Below are 22,010 nucleotides of genomic sequence, written 5' to 3' on the forward strand. Positions count from 1 at the left end.
ATCTTTTCCTATGTAATGTTCATCCTAGTTGTAACAGACATTAGGATCGCTCAATAAGTCCTTACAAAATCCGAAATTTCACACTCATATTATCAAGAAAGTCAATCTAATTGATTATATACTTTCGCAGTATTTATTTTTCATTCTAATTGATTATATAATTAGGTATAATATATTATTAAGATATTAATGCAAAACTATGTTTCTTCTTCGTAAACATAAAAAATTATAGAACTTCTAAAACATGTAGCATTTTTTTATATTTTTATATATGCTATGTTCTTACAAAAACAGCAATCCAAAATACATTTCCATTGTGAAAATAATACTGATTGCTCAAATGTCTAATATTTTCTTGTTTGGGTTTATGGGAGTAAATATTACATTCTTTCTTCAACATTTCTTAGGTGTAAGAGGAATACCCCGTCGGTATTCAGATTACTCTGATGCCTACACCACATGAAATATAGTATCAAGCATTGGTTCATTCCTCTCCTTCGTCGCCGTCTTAGTACTTGTAATTATTATATGAGAAGCCTTTGCAAGAGCTCGGCCGGTAGTCCTTTCGGACCAACAGACAACATCAATAGAATGATTTCAAAACTTGCCACCTGCAGAACATTGCTATGCTGAACTTCCCTTACTAACAAAGTTCTAAGGTGGCAGATAAGTGCATTGGGTCTAAGTCCCAAATATAAGGCAACAATCATCTTCCTTAGAAATTGCCATTTGAAATCAGCTAGGTCTCAAAGATGCTGCATCTCCTGTAAAAGAACAAACAATATTTTTCCATTATCATACAATACTCATTGTAACTATAATTACAGTCCTTGTGGGCTATTTACTAGCCTCCCTCTTACCAAACACATATATTAACCGTGACTTATTAGAATGACAAACCATATAAACCATCTGGACAATCCTGCCTGCCGTTACACTAATCTTTATTGCCCTGCCGTCCCTACGACTTCTATATATACTGGATGAAATCCATCAACCAGCAATCACTCTCAAAACAATTGGGCATCAATGGTACTGAAGTTATGCATATTCTGACTTCTCCTTAATAAAATTTGATTCTTATATAATTCCTATTAATGAAATAAATCCTAATTCATTTCGTCTACTAGATGTAGATAATCGTATTGTATTGCCTATTAACATTGATATTCGTATCTTAATTACTGCTGCGGATGTTCTTCACTCATGGGCCATACCCGCCTTTGGTATTAAAGCAGATGCTACTCCATGACGTTTAAATCAAGTAGCAGCCAATATTACACGTACAGGCTTATTCTTCGGTCAGTGCTCAGAAATCTGTGGAGCAAATCACAGCTTTATACCAATTGTTGTTGAAGCCTGCCCTCATTCAGTATTTATTAACTGAATAACAAAAATAATGCAAGAACTTTCATTGGATGGCTGAAAGTAAGCAATGGTCTCTTAAACCAAAAGAAAGTAAAGTAACAATTACTCCCAATGGAAAAATTAGTTAAATTATAACGTAAGCATGTCAAGCTTAAATTACTACTCAATAGTATTTTTCTGTTCCACAAATATCTCCTCTAAAATGGCTCATATTATTTATTATATTCTCTTTATGCTACCTACTATTTGCATCTATTATATATTTTAATTCAAACACAACTCAGCCTACTTTAGATAGTACTAATATCAAAAAACAACTATAAATTTAAAATAACAAACCTTTTTTCAACCTTTGACTCCTCTAATTCAATTATAAATATATTATAAACCAAGGATATTCATTTGTTAAAACATATTAATGCAGAAATCTGTAACCTATCAGGAAACTATTAATTATCCTTTCTTTTAATTATAAATTAAAAAGTCATCCAAAGTAAAAGTTTTATATTTTTCATAGTTAGCTAAGAATAAAAGGAAAAGTTCTATGCTTAGAAGCTCCTAGAACTTAGAAAATGAAAACATTTTATTAATGTCCAACAGGTATGCCTTGTAGAGCAAAGGAAGTTAATGATTAAAGAAAGTGAATGATTGTGAAAGAACTGTCCCGAATAGTGTTGAAGGATATCTATACGATCAATGCAAAATATCAGGTAATATAAAAAGTACTAAGTACTTTGAACACGAGACTGCGTTAGTGTCTCAAATCTCAGGGTAATACGAGGTGCAGTGGGTCAGGTCTAACTTCATTTAACAACTGACTGTAGAAGCTAGTAGATATGCAAAACTTGTTAGACGCACTGGAGACGCAAGTATTAATTTCTTTGAGGACTCGTAAATACTTTTTTGAATATTGAAAATACTACAATGTGTCTGGGAGGCATACAAGCGCCGGTCATGACATTACGAATAAAGTAAGATGCATCACCAAACAGTGTTAAAACATTTGGAGAAAGCTGACTACAAAAAGAAACTTGAACCTTTGGTGCCACATATAGGAAAGTAATGTTGTGTGTCTGGTGGGACTGGAATCACATTGTGCATCATGAATTGCTGCTGAGCATAATTGATCGACTCAGACCTTTACTGTCGACAACTATAGTGCGACTGCAGTCCAAAAGCTCAATACATTTTAGAGAGCTTTATTCAATGGGATTTCATGTAATTCTTATGATCTAGCAGAATTAAATAGACAATGTCTTGGGTAGTTTTTTTCTTTCTGCAATTATAGTAGTAAAGGGATTAAACATCAAATTTATTTATTGAAGCAGGTGTTCTAATATTTACCCTATTACATTAACAGAAATAAAATAATTAAAAACGGTCGAAGATAAAAATAAACAAGACCACTAAATATGAAGAAACATATGCATATGTAAGTAGATACTGTATAAGCTTCCAAAGAAAAACTTAAAACTAAGACATTTAAACCAAATAAGATATTAAGATTACATAGGGAAAGGAGGAACAAGGACACGCTTACAACCCCTCCCCCTGTACTAATATATAAAGCTATTATGAATAGTGTTGGTATGTAGCGTTAACTTAAAATTTGTATCAGAAGGAATCTGAAACCTTCGCCAGTGATTTGATTGAGACCTACAATTAACTAGAAATTGGATTGGTAAGTCAAAGAAGCATCTGGTAAATTCATTATAAAGGCAGGTTTCCATGGAACTGTCTGAATCAACTATGTGTATGATTAACATATTTTAAAATTTTTATATCATGTAATTAAAACTTCAGCTGAAATTAAATATATCTAAATTTATAAAAAATATTACATATTACATAATATACAAAAATATTACATAATAATATCTAAAGAAATACTTATTGTAAGTTCAATATTCAAATTGATACAAAGAAAAAAATAGTAGTACTAATAGTATAGTATGCAGGATTTATCATAACCTACTTATGTGTAGAAAGAGTAAAGTGTGTCCTTATATTTCAATTTCAATCAGTGGTTATGTGAAAGCCTTAAAATACACTATGTCTCGCCGGGTAAACTAAAGGAAACGATGATGATGAGAATGAATGAATGAATGAATTGGTAGATTGAAGAAAGTGGGAGGTAACGGAGAACCCGAGAAAACCCAGCCACACGGTGTTTGCCCACCACAAAGCCCACTTAACACGAACTGAGATCGAACCAGGGACGCCACGCACGAGAGGTGAACGCACTGCCACTGAGCCACAGCTGCCCCACTACTATCCCCCTTTCCCCTCTTTAAGAGAAAAACGCTGTAACCTGTACTCCAATATTTTTATGTAGGGGTTTATTTTTCGAATTCTATACCTCTAACCGAAGTGAATTCTCACGTTCGGCTCTTTGTGACGTTAAACCTTCGATAAAAATATAAATCTTTGAATTTTACGTTCCACGATTATGCCGGGTAGGGTAAAAGAGACAGTGACGATGAGAAATGAATGAAAAGGTGGAATGAAGAAGGAGGGAAATTTGAGAACACGAGAAAACCCACACATACCACGTACGAGAAAGGTCACTTGGCCCGATCTGGGGTCGAACTAGGGACTGCATGTACCAGAGGTGAACGATTTACCACTCGAGAGTCCGTTCGAGACAAATATCAATTCAATAATTTCATAATAAATGTTATTCATGTACATGTTAAGTCAGGTAGAAATGAAAAAAAAATCAAATGCAATAGGAAAGGAAACCTCTTACCCATGTATTTATAAGCATACCTACAACATGTAATCGAGACGGAAGAGATCAATGTAACGAGGATATAATATTTTATTTTACTGGTTGTGTCTCAAAATATAGATTATTACCAATTTAATGGAAACAAGGGAGATGATAGCGTTAGCAGGGTTCAGGCAGTGAGCAGATACTCAAGTTGTTGAAGATGGTGGCTAGAACCAAATCGGTACAATGCAAACAGCAGGAGATTTTCAGAGTGAAAATATCTTAGCAGACTGCAATAATTCAAAATAAGCGATATTCCTGATTTGAATGGAACTCAGTTATATGGAATGTTAGAATCATGGGTATCGATCAAGAAAGCGTTACTGGATTTCTAATTCGTCCCATAAGTTTTCCATCGGGCTTATGTCCGAGCCTTTGCTGGCAAATCCAAATGTCCGAGCACCCAAGTTTTGTTCGTAAACCACTGTTGAACAGGCTTGGATAGATATATTGTCGCCTTGTGAACCTAGTACAACCTATCAAAATTTCTCGAAACACATATTTTGAATCCTTTCTAAAATTATTACTCTATAATTATTTCATGATCAACAAAAAATACAGCTATGAATAATAATTTCATGAATAACACTGTTCAACAAATTTTGATCGAAAGTATGTAAAATCTTTGAAATTGCGATTTTTACATTCATTTATACATAATAGGAAATGAAATGATAATACAAGAATTTTCTTAGCTCAGATTGTGAAAAAACGTCCTTGTACAACAGCAGCTGTACAGAGATGGAGTGGGTCAGTGGGTCGGTGGGTCAGTAGGTCAAGTGGGTCAAGTTGGTCAAGTTTTCTGAGTCGGTCAATGGGTCGTGGGTCAAAAGCATGTGACTACTATGACCCACCACCCACCATGACCCACTGTGACCCACCACCCACCATGACCAACTGTGACTCACCACCCACCGTGACCCTCTGCGACCCACCACCCACCATGACCCACTGCGACCCACAGACAGTATGATCTACCGACCCTCTCTGCTCCTGCATTGTAGACAGTATCTTCTGAAGACTGGTAAATTTGTCTCCGTTTTACTTTCAAGACCTTCATTTCCCTTCCTTTTTCACTTGTTTCTGTTTACTTACCTGAGATGAGTAAATCTAACCAAGCGAAAAAAGAACTTCAGGCACTTTTGGATATTGATATTTTTAATAGTAATAATAGCAATAGAACTTACACTACAACTTGGCTTTCGAGACCTGTGAGTTTTTAGACCTAACTACAATGTTGAATCACTGTAATATATAAATTATTATATAAAAAATTGAATGTAACTATATGTGCCTGATCATCACGGTCAAATTGCAAAGTCAAATGAAATTACGTTTGGTATATAGTATATAGTTAGTCTAATTGGGATGTTATATTGCTTTTATTATAATGCATAATATCCTAAGGAGGTAGGATCCGAATTTTTGCGAAAAAAAAGAGTATCTCGCAAGCCGTTAAACTTGCGGAGCTGAAATTCAGCGTATTAACTCTTTATTGAAAATAAAAGAATGTATCCTAACATTCTTTAAAATTCTCCTTTATGTGGAGGGGGGGGGGCAATTCTATATATGGAAAATTGGTAGTGAGTTGGTTTGTAAAAATGACCGAAAACGATCGATGTTATTTAAGAAAAAAATCAGAAACAAAAAATGCAGTGCTTGGCTTCATATATCCATTGCTTTCTGCTATAATAATTGCTGAAGCTTATGTTTATTATATGGAGCGCTTACAGCACAGGGCAATCAACCCATAAAGTTGTGAGAAATATAGGCATAAAATTTGTACTGTAAGCTTAATTACACGGAAAATTGAAGTTTTGATTGTACGCATAATTGTATGGAAAATTTTACACTTTTTCCCCTTTACGTTGGTCTACTTACTTTGATTTGGAACTTTGAAATTTCATCCTTTTTTCCACTGAAAAGTATTGATAATTCAACAAGGAAATAATTATACTATGATAATTTTATTGAAATTCATCGTAATTTGGCACATGGCAAACAGCAGTGTGGTAATTGAAGCTGAAGGAGGGAAATTCCCATTCACCTCTGAACACTTTCCAGGAATCTCGTTCCCTTTCGCTTTCTAGACGGGGGAGGGAACTTGGTAATGGTATCAAACCTTCATGTGTAATTACAAAAATTAAATTTATAAATAAATAAGAAATCATCAGTTTATCAGGCTTTAATTGATAATTTATTCACAAGATTCCCTATCAAAGGCGTGGTAGATGAAGTTTCTGTTCTACATGGGTCGACATTGCCAACTGACATGGTCGATGTCGAAAAGATGTTGTATGGTGATATAGAGATGATACTTCTTGCTGAGTATTTCAAATCTGACCAAGAAAAATCGTTATCAGACTTAAGTCTAACAAGTAGATTTTCGATGAGAAGTTGCAGAAATCGGATAGAAGTATTATCAATTTCCACGACAGAGTGCGAATGGGGATTTCCCCTTATGAATTTACAGATGACTGATATTAGAAATAGACTAAGTGCTCAAAAATTGTCTAACTTGTTGCTCATCAATGTTAATCGGCCCACCGCTAGACATGCTCAAAGTAGACGAGTTAGTTATTTCTTGGCTGAAGGATGGACATCATTCCACTGCGGATGATTTACCGCCAAAAAGTTACCAACAGGAACTAAATCCGATTTCAGATTTGTTTTAAGGTGGAAAATAACGAGTTACGGAAAATGTATGCTTGTATTTGGTCTAGGAACTAATTCGTGCGGTTGGTACGCACACATTGAAGCTGTAGTACAAACACAAAATACATAAATACCTTAAGAAAAATATTGTCCATCGCTAGCCACCACTTTCGCCCATCTGTCAGGCAATGTACGGATTCCGTGGCGAAAGAAGTCATCATCCTTGGAAACGATCCAGTCAGAGACCCATGTTTCCATATCTTCTGAAGAAGTAAACCGCTGTCCAATCAAATCGTTGTTCATGCAATCGAACAAGTAGTAGTTCGAAGGAGCAACGTCTGGTGAATACGGCGGGTGGGGTAAAACTTCCCATCCGACATTTTCTAAATAGGTTTTGACCAGTTTTGCGACATGTGGGCGAGCGTTATCATGTTGAACAATAAGTTTATCATGTCTGTTCTCCCATTCTGGTCGTGTTCTGGCCAGAGTTTGCTTCAAACGCATTAATTGTCGTCGATAACGTTCTCCATTCATAGTTTCACCCGGTTGCAGCAGCTCATAGTACACCACACCTTTCATATCCCACCATATGCACAGCATAACCTTTGCACAGTGAATATCTCGTTTTGGTTGTGATGGACCTGGTTCACCTGGTTTCACCCAGGCCTTTTTTCGTTTAGGGTTCTCGTAATGGATCCACTTCTCATCACCCGTAATAATTCGATGCAGAAACCCCTTTCTGCTCTGTCGTTGAAGCAGCAATTCGCAAATGGTTTTTCGTCTTTCAACGTCTCTGTCTTTCAATTCATGTGGAACCCAATGTGACATCTTTTGAATCATTCCCATTTCTTTCAAGCGTTTGGAGACTGTTGTTTGATCAACGTCTAATGCTGCTGCAAGTTGTCCCTCCGTTTGACACGAATCCTGCTCAAGCAATGCTGTCAATTCTTCGTCTTGAAATTTTTTTTTGGCTGTCTAGCTCGCTCTTGGTCTGCCAAGCCGAAATCACCACTTCTAAACCGTGCAAACCACTTCTGACACGTTCGCTCAGCTAGAGCATGGTCACCATACACTTCCACCAAAATATGATGACTTTCAGTCGCACTTTTCTGCATGTTAAAGTAATGCAGCAGGACCCCCGCAAAAACACTTTATCAGGCACAATTTGCGCCATGTTCACTTAACTACAAACTGGTGTTGTTGACGCTTTAATCCACTGCCCTATACTACGAACGATACGCGATGACAGGGGTTTGCAACACACGTGTGGATACACGGAACTGTGGGGCGCTCCGTTCGTTGCGCCATCTCTTGTCCACCCGCACGAATTAATTCCTAGACCAAATATTACTAATGGTTTATTTGTGTTATTCAACTTTGTACCTAATTTTTAGTGAGTCTCTTCTTTGCTTTAGGTCAACTACTTTGAATAAATATTCATAATAATTGCAATTATACATATTTGTAACTTAAATTAAACGTGGTGTTTTAGTGACTACACAAATTACAATTATGAGCATGCTCTATGGAAATGCTCTCACATAGGGTACCCGAGCACCTTTATACACTATGAAAAACTGATTTTTTCAAGTCTTCTGTGAGAAAAATACTGTGAACTGAGAAACCATAACTTTTTTCCATATTCTACAGTGGTATTTTCCTGTGAATAGAAGTTTCCTGTGGAATTTAAGAATTTAACACTTGCAAAAATACTCTCTTAGTACAAGTATATTTTAGGTACACACTAATTTCCCCCCACCTCGAACTGTTTTAATTTCCTCACTGACAAACACTTTATCATTTTATATCGTAAAGGTAAGATCCACCGTTATTTTAACAGAGTGGTGCTTCAACGATTGACTAGAAATTCAAACTCCGATTAGTGACAATTTCACAGTCTTGTTTTATTACAAGTGTAAACTCTTTAGTCAGTTTAGAAGAGGAAGTGGATCGTGTTCAGAGTTATGACGATGGATTTTGGTGAGTCAGAGTAGGTCAAAGTGGATGAGAGTGGCTCATGGTGGGTGGTGGGTCACAGTGGGTCATGGTGGGTCAGAGGGGGTCATGGTGGGTCGTGGGTCAGTGGGTCGTGGGTCGCGGTGGGTGGTGGGTCAAGTTTTCATTGACCCACGCCAACTCTGTAGCTGTATATATACAAATGTATTAATATTTATAAAACATTTAAGTAAAATCCTTCTAAAAACCTACATTTCACATTTTTTTTATCTATTTCACTGTGATGTGATAAGCTGGGGAGTTAAGAAGTGCCCTAGCCTATAGCTTTCTATACCCTTGTGCTTCATTTTTTTCAAAATTGTGCAAATATCAGTTTCACAGCGATACAGAAAATAAAGTAACCGTGGCAAAGTTAAACATTAACAATTCCGTAATAAAAATCAGTATTAACATCAAAACATGAAAAATATGTACAAATACCTTCTTGTGCAAGAACTACACTGCAATGTAGACAAAAGTTTCAAGTGATCTTTTATACAGGATTATGTTTATTTTATTTTGAGCGTCTTCCCTTGGCTTGCCTTTTGTAGGTTACATCTGGAGCATCCCTTGCAATAGTCCAACAGTAGTCGGCCAATACGTTAGAACTCCACTTTCCCTCATATCTCTTCTCCATGGCTGTAATATCTTAATGGAAACGCTCACCATGTTCGTCACTTATTGCTCCACAATCTTCGGGAAAGAAGTCTAGATGTGAATGAAGAAAGTGGAGTTTCAGAGACATATTGCAACCAAGATTTTCGTAGCACAATAACTTTGCTACCAGTTGTTTGTAATTTGTTGCTCGGTGTCTTCCCAAGAAATGTGAACAAACACTCTTCAAGCTTTCCCACGCAGCTTTCTCCTCACCTTGGATAATTTCGTTGAACTTATGATCTTTGAATAGTTGCCTAATCTGTGGCCCTATAAAAACGCCCTCTTTAACTTTGGCATCACTTAATCGAGGGAATTGTCCTCTTAGGTACTTATAGGCCTCATCCTCTTGGTTCATGCTGTTAACAAAACTTTTCATAATACCTAATTTAATATGTAGAGGGGGAAGCAAAATTCGGTTACGATCTACCAGTGGTTCATGCTGCACATTTTTCACTCCCTGCTGAAGAGTTTCTCTGGTACTCCAATCACCTATGCGGTAATGAGATCCACAATCTCTACTGTCCCATTCACGTATAAAGCAGCAATACTTTGTATACCCTAACTGCATACCTAGCAACAGTGCTATTACTTTAAGGTCACCACAAATGAGCCACTGAAAATCGTAATATTTAATGGCTTGAAGTAAACGTTTCAAGTTTTCATAAGATTCCTTCATATGAACTGCGTAATTCAAGGAAGTTCATTTCCAATATGTAAAAGCACTGCCTTTAAACTCACCTTGGACGAATCTATAAAGAACCTCCACTCCGTAGGTTCGTAATTGATTTTAAGTGCCCTCATGAGACCATTTACATCTGTACATGCCACAAGTGTGTCTTTCATAGTAAAAAATGAAGTGAACATCTCTCTATTCCGATACACTGAAATATTTACTTTTTCCTGCAATAAATTCCATTGCTTTAAGCGTGACGCTAAAATTTCGGCTTTGCTTTTCGAGAGGTCCAAGTCTCTGATTAGATCACTTAGTACCTTTTGAGTAAGTTTATGTGGTTCACATGGAGGTTCTTCTGCAACAAACGTAAGGTCCTTCGATTCAGGAGCTTCAACTTCTTGATCATCATCAGAAAAAAGATCGTATTCTTTAGGTGGGTCAGGAACAGGTAGTCCTTCTCCATGTGGAACAGGGCGCATTGCAGAAGGAATGTTGGGATAGATCAAGGCCCGCTTCTTCTTCGTGGAAATTCCCTTCTTGACGGAAGGAACCATACAAAAATAACAGTCTCTGATGTGGTCGCTTGGCTCCCTCCATATCATGAGCACTGCAAAAGGCATTGAGCGCCCCTTCCCGTTAATCCAATTTCTTAGATTGCTGGCACAAGTGTTACACACAATGTGGGGTGCCCAAGATTTATCTTGGTCTCCAATTTTACAACCAAAATAATATTGATAGGCTTTTCTTATTAGTGGTGTTATAGTCTGCTTTTGTGAGGAAAATGTCACTTCCCCACACACGTAGCAGAAGCTATCCGCACTGTTTACACAATTTCGCGGCATTTTTGTTTATTGAAATCCTCAAAATGTCACTTGAAATAGTTCCGACAACTATTTAAAAATATACATTAGAAATACCAGTATTTTTGCGTACTTGTACTTTTATGTCCTGCACTACACAAACGTCACACCCAAAACGCTGATATCTGCACTAAACCTGTCTTTTCTAACAACAGCAGAACACTACTGAGATAAGGAACACAATGAAACCAAGCGTTCATATAGTTTCTCCAGTGTTGCCGGATCAGTGTAACATTTTACCCCAAACGAAGCGAATATATTTATTTTTAAAGCGTTATTATTAGACATGCCTGTAAAACGAAAAGTAGAGCTAATATTCGAAAATAACTTTCAAATTCGTGATCAGCACCACAAAATCAATAAGAATTAGCTGATTTTGTTCAATTTACATTTTCGTTGTTGAACAGTGTAAACATTTTATTTTATAAAGAAATTAAGGAAATGCATGTTCCATACGTAATTTTACAGAGTTCTTCAGTTCAATGCTTTCTTGCTTTGGCAAGTGAAAAAAAAAAAAACATTAAAAAAACTAGTAACTTTAGAGCAAAACTGAATGACACGTTGACGAGTGGATTCAATGATTCATTTTTTTCTTGTAATGAATGTAAATGAGTAGCCTTGAATTTAATTTATGCCACAAACAGTACTCATCCTTCGACTTTCTGACATGAAAAAAGTACACTGAACCCTACCGCCCATCTATTCTTACGAAATTTTAAAACAAACCTCTGAAGGTTGCCATCTTGTGTAACGAAACTAATTTTTGTATACGTTGTATTCTTAATACTATTTCTCTATTATATCCCTCCATTCCAGTTTCCTAATTCCCTGCGGTTTTCCTTAAAGCATGTCTCCTTTCTTCTCTGGTTGTTGGGTTTTTACATTGAAGACTTAGGAAAAGGTGTTGAGATTTCTGACGTATAGTTAACTTGTTCAGAGAATAGTCTGTTTTTCTTACGTTGCTTGGAAAATTAGTTATGCAGTGAATACAATGGAGAACCAAAATTAGATTGGATTAAATTTAAAAAATAACAGAAATTAATGATACAAATACGTCGAAGGTGAAACTAATGATACATACAAATATGTGGAACTGAATCATATAATATTTTCTTGTAAACTATTCAACTTTTTGTTAACTTGTATGAAATATATGTGCACAGCGTCAATTAATGTAAAACTTATTAATTACGTAAAATGCGATTACGTAAAATGCTGAAAAAACTAAAATGCTAAAAAGAAAATACTCACCATTCTTATAATGACGTTCCTTCGGAGTGAGGTATGCCTACTCCGGTTCATATTTTCGTTTAGTGACTCTTCCTAAAAAAAAAGGAAAAAAAAAGAAAAAAAGATAAAATTAGAACAAAAAATACTTCTATTTTTCTCATTACTATAACTACAGTATGTTATCGCCCTTCAGGTACTTTTCAAATTAACACAAACATAAAATTTCACTTAAATGTCTCCTTTGGCGCGGAATGGCTGTTTCCCTTATCCGAAAGAACAATCATGGGTAGTGTGCGAATTAGTTAATTTATATTGGTTGGGGATAAAATTAGCTAACAGGACGTAGAGCCTTAGGTGCAATAGTTCAAAATGGGACAATAATGCCTTACCCCCCCTTGACATCTGTAATAAATAATTGATTTATTAATTCAATAAATCAAATGACAATAACCATGTATATAGCTCCTTCGTGGCTAGCGATTAGCGTTCGCGCTTTTAACGTGGGAGACCCCGGTTCGTTTCCCAGCAGGAGCTCATGTGGCTTGGATTCCACTTTAATCAGTAGGTCCTGTTTCATATAGCATCGCTGCTGAAAGGACCGTTAAATTCAAAGTAAACTCAACTCAATAGCTACATATATTTATACATTGTTTGAGTGCACACACTGTATTTAACCTTTCTGAACGTGTTTAAATGTTATACTCACTCTTGTGCTCGTATCTTTCTAAGGTTTATTTACTTGATAATTCGGCCAGAATAGTAGCCATGATCACAAGCATATGTTAATTTTTCCGCTCGTATTGAAATCTACACACAGTCTTGCGAAAGAAAACTTACTTCAGTATTATGAAAACCACTAAAAATACTTTAAAAAAATAGAATTAACCTATAATATGAGAAATGGATTGTTGCTGATCCCGATTCTCACATCAAGGTCAAATCGAAGGTCAAATATTCAAAAACTCTCAATTTAAATTTCGAGCTTGCGCTTCTATTTCCCGTTAATATTGCGCTATCTTTTTCTCTTTCTAAATATCGATTCCGCGACAGAGTTCACGAAATCAACACTTAAAATTCCTTTTACTGTTAGGTTACAATTGAGTTGATTCACTATGTGCTACTTATAAAATGAAATATAAAAATTACATTAAAGTTTTCCAGACAGCATTATTGGCGTGGACATCAAACAATACAGCGAAAAGATAGAAAGCGAAGGGCTAACTTTAAACCCGGAAGACCCCCCCCCCCTAAATACGCTACTGACCAGTCGTATTAGCAAATACTGAAGCAAATCTTCAATTATGCGCTTGTTCATCTTCACTTACGTGTCTGCTCAATACGGAAAGCATCCCCCCAGCGTGTACATCAACATATAGCCACAAGAGAATATATAAAACTCAGATTTTGAGTACAATTTCAAAAGTTCATTTCCGTAAACTGTAAATAGCGGTGATACTGCAATAAAATAGGTCGCTTAATTTTCATTACGTCTACTTGTTCTATTTATTATATATTATGAATATTATGCAAACTTGCAAACTAAAATGAAATATAACAAAAATTAAAACTAGATGATAATCGATACGAAGCATTATTGCAGAGACATCATTATTGCAATTATTGATCGTATCTATGCAATAATAAGAACGATTGGAAATATTTATATCTTACCTGAACGGGTGGTCCCGGAAGGTCTTATATCTGAAAATAAATTGATACTAATAGAATATGACATATGATAGAAATTATAACCCCTATATAGCATAGCAGAGATTAGGAAGTAGACACACTTAACCCAATTATATTTTAGAAGCACCTCATATTTAATATAGCATAGGTAATAAAAGAGTGACATGTTTTTAATCTCTATTGAATACAGCAGAGAAATGAAGGAATAGCAGGGCGCCCTTTTTATTGTAACTTATCAACCCTCTATGTAAGATTTAGGATTTAGATTTCTGGGCTCTCGATATGATTTTTGGGCTCTCCTTATTTTCATATGTCTGACATTTCAACCTCTGTCCCTTTCATATTTTCTTTCATTTTACGAAAAACAATTTTCTGTGAAATTTGAATGAAATTGATTAACAGTCAGAGGTGGCTCAAGCGATTTGAAGTTTATTGCATAGTCTACCGCAGAGCATAATGCAAGTTGTATATGACATGCTATCGTATTATAATTATTCATTCCTTTATATGTATAAATTAAAGATAAATAATTTTAAATATTAACAAAAAATAACATTAATAAATATAATGATAAGTAACCATAAGGTGTTTGTTTGCGTCTGCACCCAAAAAGAACACATCAATTAATACGTATAAAAAAGTACGACCTATAACACATTGTTTGGAGGGTAACCGAAAAGCAAGGACATCATCATGGTTCTGTCTATAGTCCACACTCTCATTCTCTCAAGTTTAATTATTCAGGAATTAAAAAAAAAATGCATCATAAGTGGCTGACGTGTTTTAGTTATCGAAAACTCAGTTTTGTAGTGCACTTTTTTTTTAATGACGATACTTCTTGCAAATATTGACCACCACAAGCATTCTTTCTTTCAGAAATAATGTTCCGGGAGCACACTTAGTATCCCGAGGGGGTCACTCTCAGAGCACTAAGGGGGTGGCTCTGCCCCACCCCCAAAAAAAGACAACTCCAAATCTAAAAAAAAACACTAACCATAATAACAAATATTGATCTAATGGATATTTCTTGTTTATTTTTTAATGAGGGAGTTCATGCACTATAAGATATCTGAAATAGGTTCAGTTAAATTGAGTGAAGGGACCGCGGTTGTTCAGTGGCAGCACCGCAGTTATTACTATTAGCGTAAGAAAAATGAATGATATTTGTTCAGCAGGTTTCATAATAATAATTCACTTAGGTAATTAGAGTAGGCTAGTAAGAAGAGCTAACTTGGTTTTACACTAATTTTAGTAGAGAAGGTTTCATTAATGGGGAATATCTTGTTTATTATGAAAAGGAAATGAAATATAAAATGGCTAATATAAATCATTTTCCGTTGAAATTAAGAATTAACAAAAGATAAATAAAATCTATTATTAAAACACTAAATCAACTAAAAAAAACAGTTCCCAATACCTTCTCCCGCTTTTGCTCTAATATCTGCCAACAAACAAACGAATCAACAAAATTTATTTATAAAACTTTCAACACATTTATTGCATAGTTTGAAGTCTTTAAAATATAAAATAAAAATAAAAAAGTAAAAATACAAACAAGTTGTTCTTACTATATACTAAGCAATACACGCACAATGTTCGCACACACCTTTTCTCTTCATTAACACATGAATTACCAAAGCCAACCACGATGGCATCAAGTCTTCTAAAATATCATCTATTGTTGATTCCGAAATACCACTATCTGAAATAGAATAATAATAATAATAATAATAATAATAATAATAATAATAATAATAATAATAATAATAATAATAATAATAATAATAATAATAATAAAAACTTTATTGAGGGCGAGGTTCAGCCAAGGTTGCTCTACCACCTACCCCTATTAATAATAAAATATACATAGCAACAGAATACAAATTATTGTGATTGATTTCGCAATGTCTTTCAGCTTCACCGTCGTACACTCTCCACTACAGCCCTGTTGGCCAGTTAGCCACATCACCACCTATACCCAGACAATGGGGTTACTATCTTGACCAGTTTCAAACAAAATGTTTACATTTCTTCAGTATATAATATTTTCCAGATCAATTTCAGTATTTCTAGTATCGATAGAAATTTCCAGTATACTTCCAGATTTCAAACATCAGTAGATATCCTGATGATTATGCAATGGAAATTCGTTCTTATTATTTTCTGTAACATTTGTACTTTATCTCAATTTAAATAATGCCATCGAAGTGAAAAATCACTGGATCACTTAAAGCTTGGTGGTAGTAGTACGATTTTGTACGAGAGAAAGAAATCGATCGCACTAGCAGAGCTTACCAGTGCTCTTAGTCAAAACTTTAAGTGTACTATCTGTGTACTGCTTATTTTTATATACATTGTTACCATTTTTTTCGGTTTTTAAAGACTCCACAATTGTCTATAAACAATAATACAGATCTCTACATATATACATACAAATATGGCAAAAGTTTTCAAATTTTCAAAAGGTTTTATATCATGTAGTCTAGTACTAGTACTAACAATTTTAATATTAGGTAACATACTATGTAGACATAATTTAAGAAGATAACAATAACAGTTAAGTGGTTAAGTACTGAAGCCGAAATTTGACTGTAATCTATGAAATTCTATGAAGCATCTTTTTGTACATACATTTTCAATTAATTACAAGCTATATTACACTCAGGGACTTAGGTCAGATAATATTTTAGAAGCCTAGCATATAAGTTCACTTAGACTTCAGTTTATGATTCAATTGCTATAAAATTTGTTTTTTTTTTATAGTTATACAATCTGGTTGTTTTACAATTATATTTTTACTTCTTATGATTATTTCCATACTCGAAATAACAGAACAGAAACAGGATTTCACTTATTTTCACTTCAAATTAATTTATTTCGTAATTTGATTTAAATCAATAATTTTTATTTGAAAAAAATAAGGTGATTTAGATCTCGATTTAAATCGGACTGATTTAAATCAATCCACCCTGGTTCTTCTATGGCAGATAGTTCAGTGCATTTATCTTTATGTTTATTTATTTATTTATTTATTTATTTATTGCTACCATTCACCATTTATTGATGCTTACTTAGTTTAGCATCAAGTTTAGACGTTTTATTTAATCTCTTTTAAGGAACTTATTGTTAATCCCTTTACTGTTCATGGTATTTATCAGGTAATCATAAATAATTGAAATTTGTAATGGAAGAAGATAAGAGGGAACACAATTAAATAAGTTCCATATTACACTAACCTGACAAACGATAAAACATTTCACGTGCAAACGAAATATTCTTGTCACCTTCTGATTTCTCCTTACTTGCTTGTATTACCTCTGCGATTAAGAGTATTAATCGCTGCAAATAAAATTAAATGAAACGAAATAAATTAGAGTAAATGATATAGGGGACAAAACTTTTTGCACTTAGAATATATTAGACACAATATGTAATTTCAGAAACTGATAAGTTGAACGTGAATAAAATCTAAGTTTTATTAAGTCAATCCATACCTTAATTTAATAAGTCGACTCTCTTTTATGACGAGTACATATCGTATGGATAATGTACTTTTCGTGTCGACTAATTTGTTCAGCTCTCTGCTCAGAAGTGTTTCTTAACGCCTGGTTTAAAATACCTTCAACCTGCTTCGAAAATTAAATTACATTGCCTGAAAATTAGCAGCTCCCTGAAAATCATAGCGTTTTTAATAGGTGAGATACAAAAAAAAAGAACTAAATTTGTATTTCACAAACGACAGTAGTTGCAGTAAATTCTTTAGTGTTGTGCTGAAGCACCATCTCTCCCCTCATATGTATGCAGTATGGACTCGCCTAACCAGTTTTCGTCGGAAAATAGCTAATTCGAAAATGGAATCAAAAAGATTCTTGTGATGCTTAAAATAACAACCGAAACATTCTTAATGCTGACTAAGACACTCAAGGCCTTATGCAGAGACCTTCTGACGCGTGATTAGTGCCACACTAAAGAGTTCGACTAACATATGTTTCCTGCAGTAGTCAGGCCTTTAGCATGACGCTAATCATACGTCAAAACGACTCTGCATAAGGCCCTCAGTGTCAAGCTTAAGTTATCACTATTAATAATTGCTGTTGCAGTAATTCGGTCCTATGGATTTACAATATTTGTTACTCTACACTCAAGAGAAGTTACTTATGTCAGCACCACAAAACCACCCTTACCACCTAGTTGATCAAAGTCCCGGACCACTCACAGGGACCCTAGCAGCCCTCATTAAAACTATAAGCCTCACTAAATGATTCCACCAATATGACCCTGCTCTTTTCTTCCTTGGCATACTAATTATATTATTAGCTATAATTCCATGATGACGAGACGTAACCCGAGAAGGCACTTAAAGATTTGGTAACAAACATCTAAAAAACCTTTGGGAAGGTATGGAAAATTGAACTATTAGGCTTCTCCTACCATTACATGATAGTAAAATAGATATTTTCTCCGAAATCCGGTGTTGCCAAGAAATTCAAGCTAGCTGACAATTTTCGACCAGACGGTTGAATATTCTTCTCTGTCACTTGAGAAAGATTTTGGCGAAAAGAGAAAAAAGTAACGTAGAGACTCCGAATTGTTTGTGTTGTTTTGTTATTTGACACTTTCGGTGGAAAAATCTTCCTTCCTCTTTTGGAGAAGAATGAACCATATGCAGGAATATTGGTTAATGTGTTTATTTTACCCTACTTTTAAAATAATAAAAACAAGCATATTTCGTTGGCGAGGGGGAGAACAGAGCAAAATGGAATCCCAAACCTACGGCAAGGGGGAAAAGGAAAAAGAAGAAAGTGACCACATATGTAAGTCATAAATCAGAGTATAACAGACTAAAACTATGGCAATGTTGATGAAAATGCATTTACTTCTTACAATGTCATTAGTAAGAGGATACGAGTGTTCGGACATTGCCGAAAACACTCACGAAGGCTGTAGTGTTTTTGCCAATGGTATATCAAGGACTACACACCATTCAAGTAACTAAGTCTTCGATGAGGACTAATTCTATTTATCATCTCCGAAGTATTTTTCTTTATTTTTTTTGGAGGGGGTGTGTGGGGCTTCTTTCACAGTAGTCTCATTCCAACTGCAGAGATTGGTTCATATTGACCTACAGGAATTGTGCCTTGTAATCCTATATATGTACTCCTCCTTAATACTGCTATCTCCTCGCTTAATTAGTCACTGTAACCTGGGCCCACCATACACTAATAGAGGGTAATCATATCAAGCAACTAAAAATCTCCTCCTTACAATTCTCTTAGGTCTGTACATTACTGCCCTACAAGCATACGAATATAATGAAGCTCCATTTACCACCGCAGATGCAGTATATGGCTCAACATTCTTTATAGCAATAGATTCCATTGTCTTCACGTCATTATTGGTTCTACATTCCTAGCTACTTGTTTATTACCCGATATCTTATCACACTTTTCGCCAACTCACCACTTTGGGTTTGAAACTGCCACTTGAAGATAAAGAGAAGATCCATCATTCGCGGAAAGAATAAAAATAGACAGTTACTTTAACTGTGAATAACGACGAAAAATAAAAAAAAATAAAAAAATATATATAAGCAAAGAAAAAAAAGAGGTAATACTATTGTCTACAGGAGACAAACATACCTTCAGTACTAATATTTTTTCTATATTCAATTCAGCTGCAACACAGCCACAAAATACTTTAATGATTTGTCGGCAGATATTATTCACTTCGCCGGCTTGTCCTTGCGGCCAAATTATTTCAGCAATAAGAAGTTTTCTCGGATCTATCGCAACCAAGGTATGATGGAGTACTTTCGATCACCTAGGAAAATTAACAATCAAGATTTAGTCGTAACATTATTCAAGTAAATAAATAAATAAATACATAATAATTATAATAATTATAATAATAATAATAATAATAATAATAATAATAAAAGAAGGAGGAGGAGAAAGAGGAGGAGGATGGTAATGAAATGGTGGATCTTATGTAATAACCGTTTAACTTTAAAAAAAAATATAGTTGATCATAAGCTCGTGATGGATCTTTGTAACCCACTTGTTGACTATCCCCGTGAAAGAGATAGAGGAACCGTACACCTTTCTTTCCAGGATATTAAATCTAACCAAATCTCTCTCCTCTTCTTCCATCATATTGTCCATTACTATTGATTACTATTCATTACTATTCAACATCTTATATCTGGGTCAATCCATGTTAAGTAATGGGAAAAAAGGAAAATTGTCACTCAATCTTTTCAAAAAAAAAAAATAAATAAATAAATAAATAAATAAAAATAAAAAATAAATAATTTCTTCAGAAATGTCTAGTCGATACAAAAGTACATCAAAACCACGATTAGCTATTTTTTACAACATCGCAACGCGACGCAGCGGCTGCCGCCATTTTGCGTTTCCTCGATTTCAGACGTTAACGTTATTTTGAATATCTCAGCATATATTTGTCATACCAATTTGAAAACCACTTGAAAGGAATGAAATCAGGGCCTACAGTAGCAACATTTTTGGACATTGAAGACATGTTTGTGAAGAGGAAACAACTGATGTAGAGTTCTGAATTTGTGTGTGCATATAGTCTGGGGTTATAAGTTTATACACGAAAATTTGCAGACCTGTAGTTGCTCCCAAAGGTCTAGAAAAACTCGTAAAGTTGGGGAATTATGCCAATTTGGCATATTTCACTGTCCAACATATCCAATGAGTCTGGCTAAAAAAAATGAAATTTTGGAAACAGTTACTCCTTTAGAATACCATAACACACAACAAAGCGTGTATTTTGTTTTTGAGCAGAAGGAGGTCACAGTATTAAGGCAACTGCAGCGTCACAGCTGCAGCATCATTTGATATTTTGCTTACTTTGATCTTACTGAAACTAATGAGCTTAAATATGCGATTTATCCTTGTTCCAGCAATTGTGTGCACCCCCCACCCCCCGTTACAAATCGTTTACCTTGATCAACCTGAACATATGTAATGTCATATTTTGTCATATAAAGAAATATTAAGCCTGAATATTGTCATAGTACAATTTGAACACATCATGTGGTGTCAATATTTTGTTTATCTAAGGGCTTCGGTAAACTAGATCGAGCTGTTGGTCGTTTTGCTGTTCCATCAATGCCGTGATGAGATTTTTCATGAGTTGTTCCAAAGAAATTTCATTTAGCAGTGATGTCAAAATTATTTTCATGTAAACATAAGTAAATGGAATTCTTATATTGGGTAGCCAAATCCATCACAAAAGTAGTAAATGTTATTACTTATTAGTATCATGTCTTCAAATAATCAAACGCATTAGGAAAGTACGAACAGTGTGGGCATCATGGCGGAGGAAGTCTGATTACACATATGCTAATATTCTGAAGTTCGTTTACACCAACTAACTAACTAACTAACTAACTCTATGGCCTATGGAACCCGGAGGTTCAGTGCCGCGTTCACAAAAGCTCTCCACTGACTTCTATCCTTAGCTTCGTTTACACCAACACAGATAATAAAGGGATGCAATGTACCCTGAGTATTCTCCCAATGAAATCCTTTGATAGAATCTTGCATAACAGTATTTCTCAACAAAATTCGTCAGTATCATCACTTCATTATCTATAAGATTGTCTTTAAGGTGTTTAAGATATAAAATTTGATGTTTTAACACAAGTGATGGGTTGTCAAGATGGGAATTTTTTAAAACGAGTTCCTCGGTAAAGTCTTCAACAGTTGTGTTGCATATCTACAATGTTCCCCTATCAGTACAGACTCAGTGCTTGTATATCATTTCGTCTATATTAAAGTCTATGACACGATCTGCTAAATAAGACTCACGTTAAGTTTTTGTTGAGCATTGTTCAAAGTACTGCAGCATATAGTCTTAAAACTACACAAAGTTTTCTTGGTTCGTTTCTTGAAGTAATCTTTCATTGGTGTTGTTACAGTTAACAGTGGATGTGAACCAGAAGCTGCTGACTGCTATACTGCTTCGAGAATCAATAACACGAGAATCAATAACACGAGAATCAACCACGGTATAAAAGTAGAAAAAATGTGTGCTAAGATTTGTTTGTAAGTTTGCTGAAATTTAGAGTCCCGTCCCATCG

At 34.9% G+C, this 22,010-nt stretch overlaps 1 long non-coding RNA gene across 1 annotated transcript in view; it reads right to left on the minus strand.

The window, feature by feature from the left end:
- Positions 1-211: 211 nt before the first annotated feature.
- LOC145673911 (uncharacterized) overlaps positions 212-22,010 on the minus strand; it is a 122,838-nt gene continuing 101,039 nt past the window's right edge. The window contains exons 5-10 of the long non-coding RNA XR_014128844.1: positions 19,540-19,720; positions 17,137-17,239; positions 15,507-15,602; positions 13,883-13,912; positions 12,233-12,304; positions 212-764 (exon numbers count right to left, since the gene is read on the minus strand). This is a non-coding gene — a long non-coding RNA (uncharacterized LOC145673911). The remainder of the gene's footprint in view (positions 765-12,232; positions 12,305-13,882; positions 13,913-15,506; positions 15,603-17,136; positions 17,240-19,539; positions 19,721-22,010) is intronic.

Source organism: Thermobia domestica, chromosome 17, assembly GCF_964235325.1.
Source record: "Thermobia domestica chromosome 17, izTheDome1.hap1.1, whole genome shotgun sequence".
In the NCBI taxonomy this organism is placed as follows: Eukaryota; Metazoa; Arthropoda; class Insecta; order Zygentoma; family Lepismatidae; genus Thermobia; species Thermobia domestica.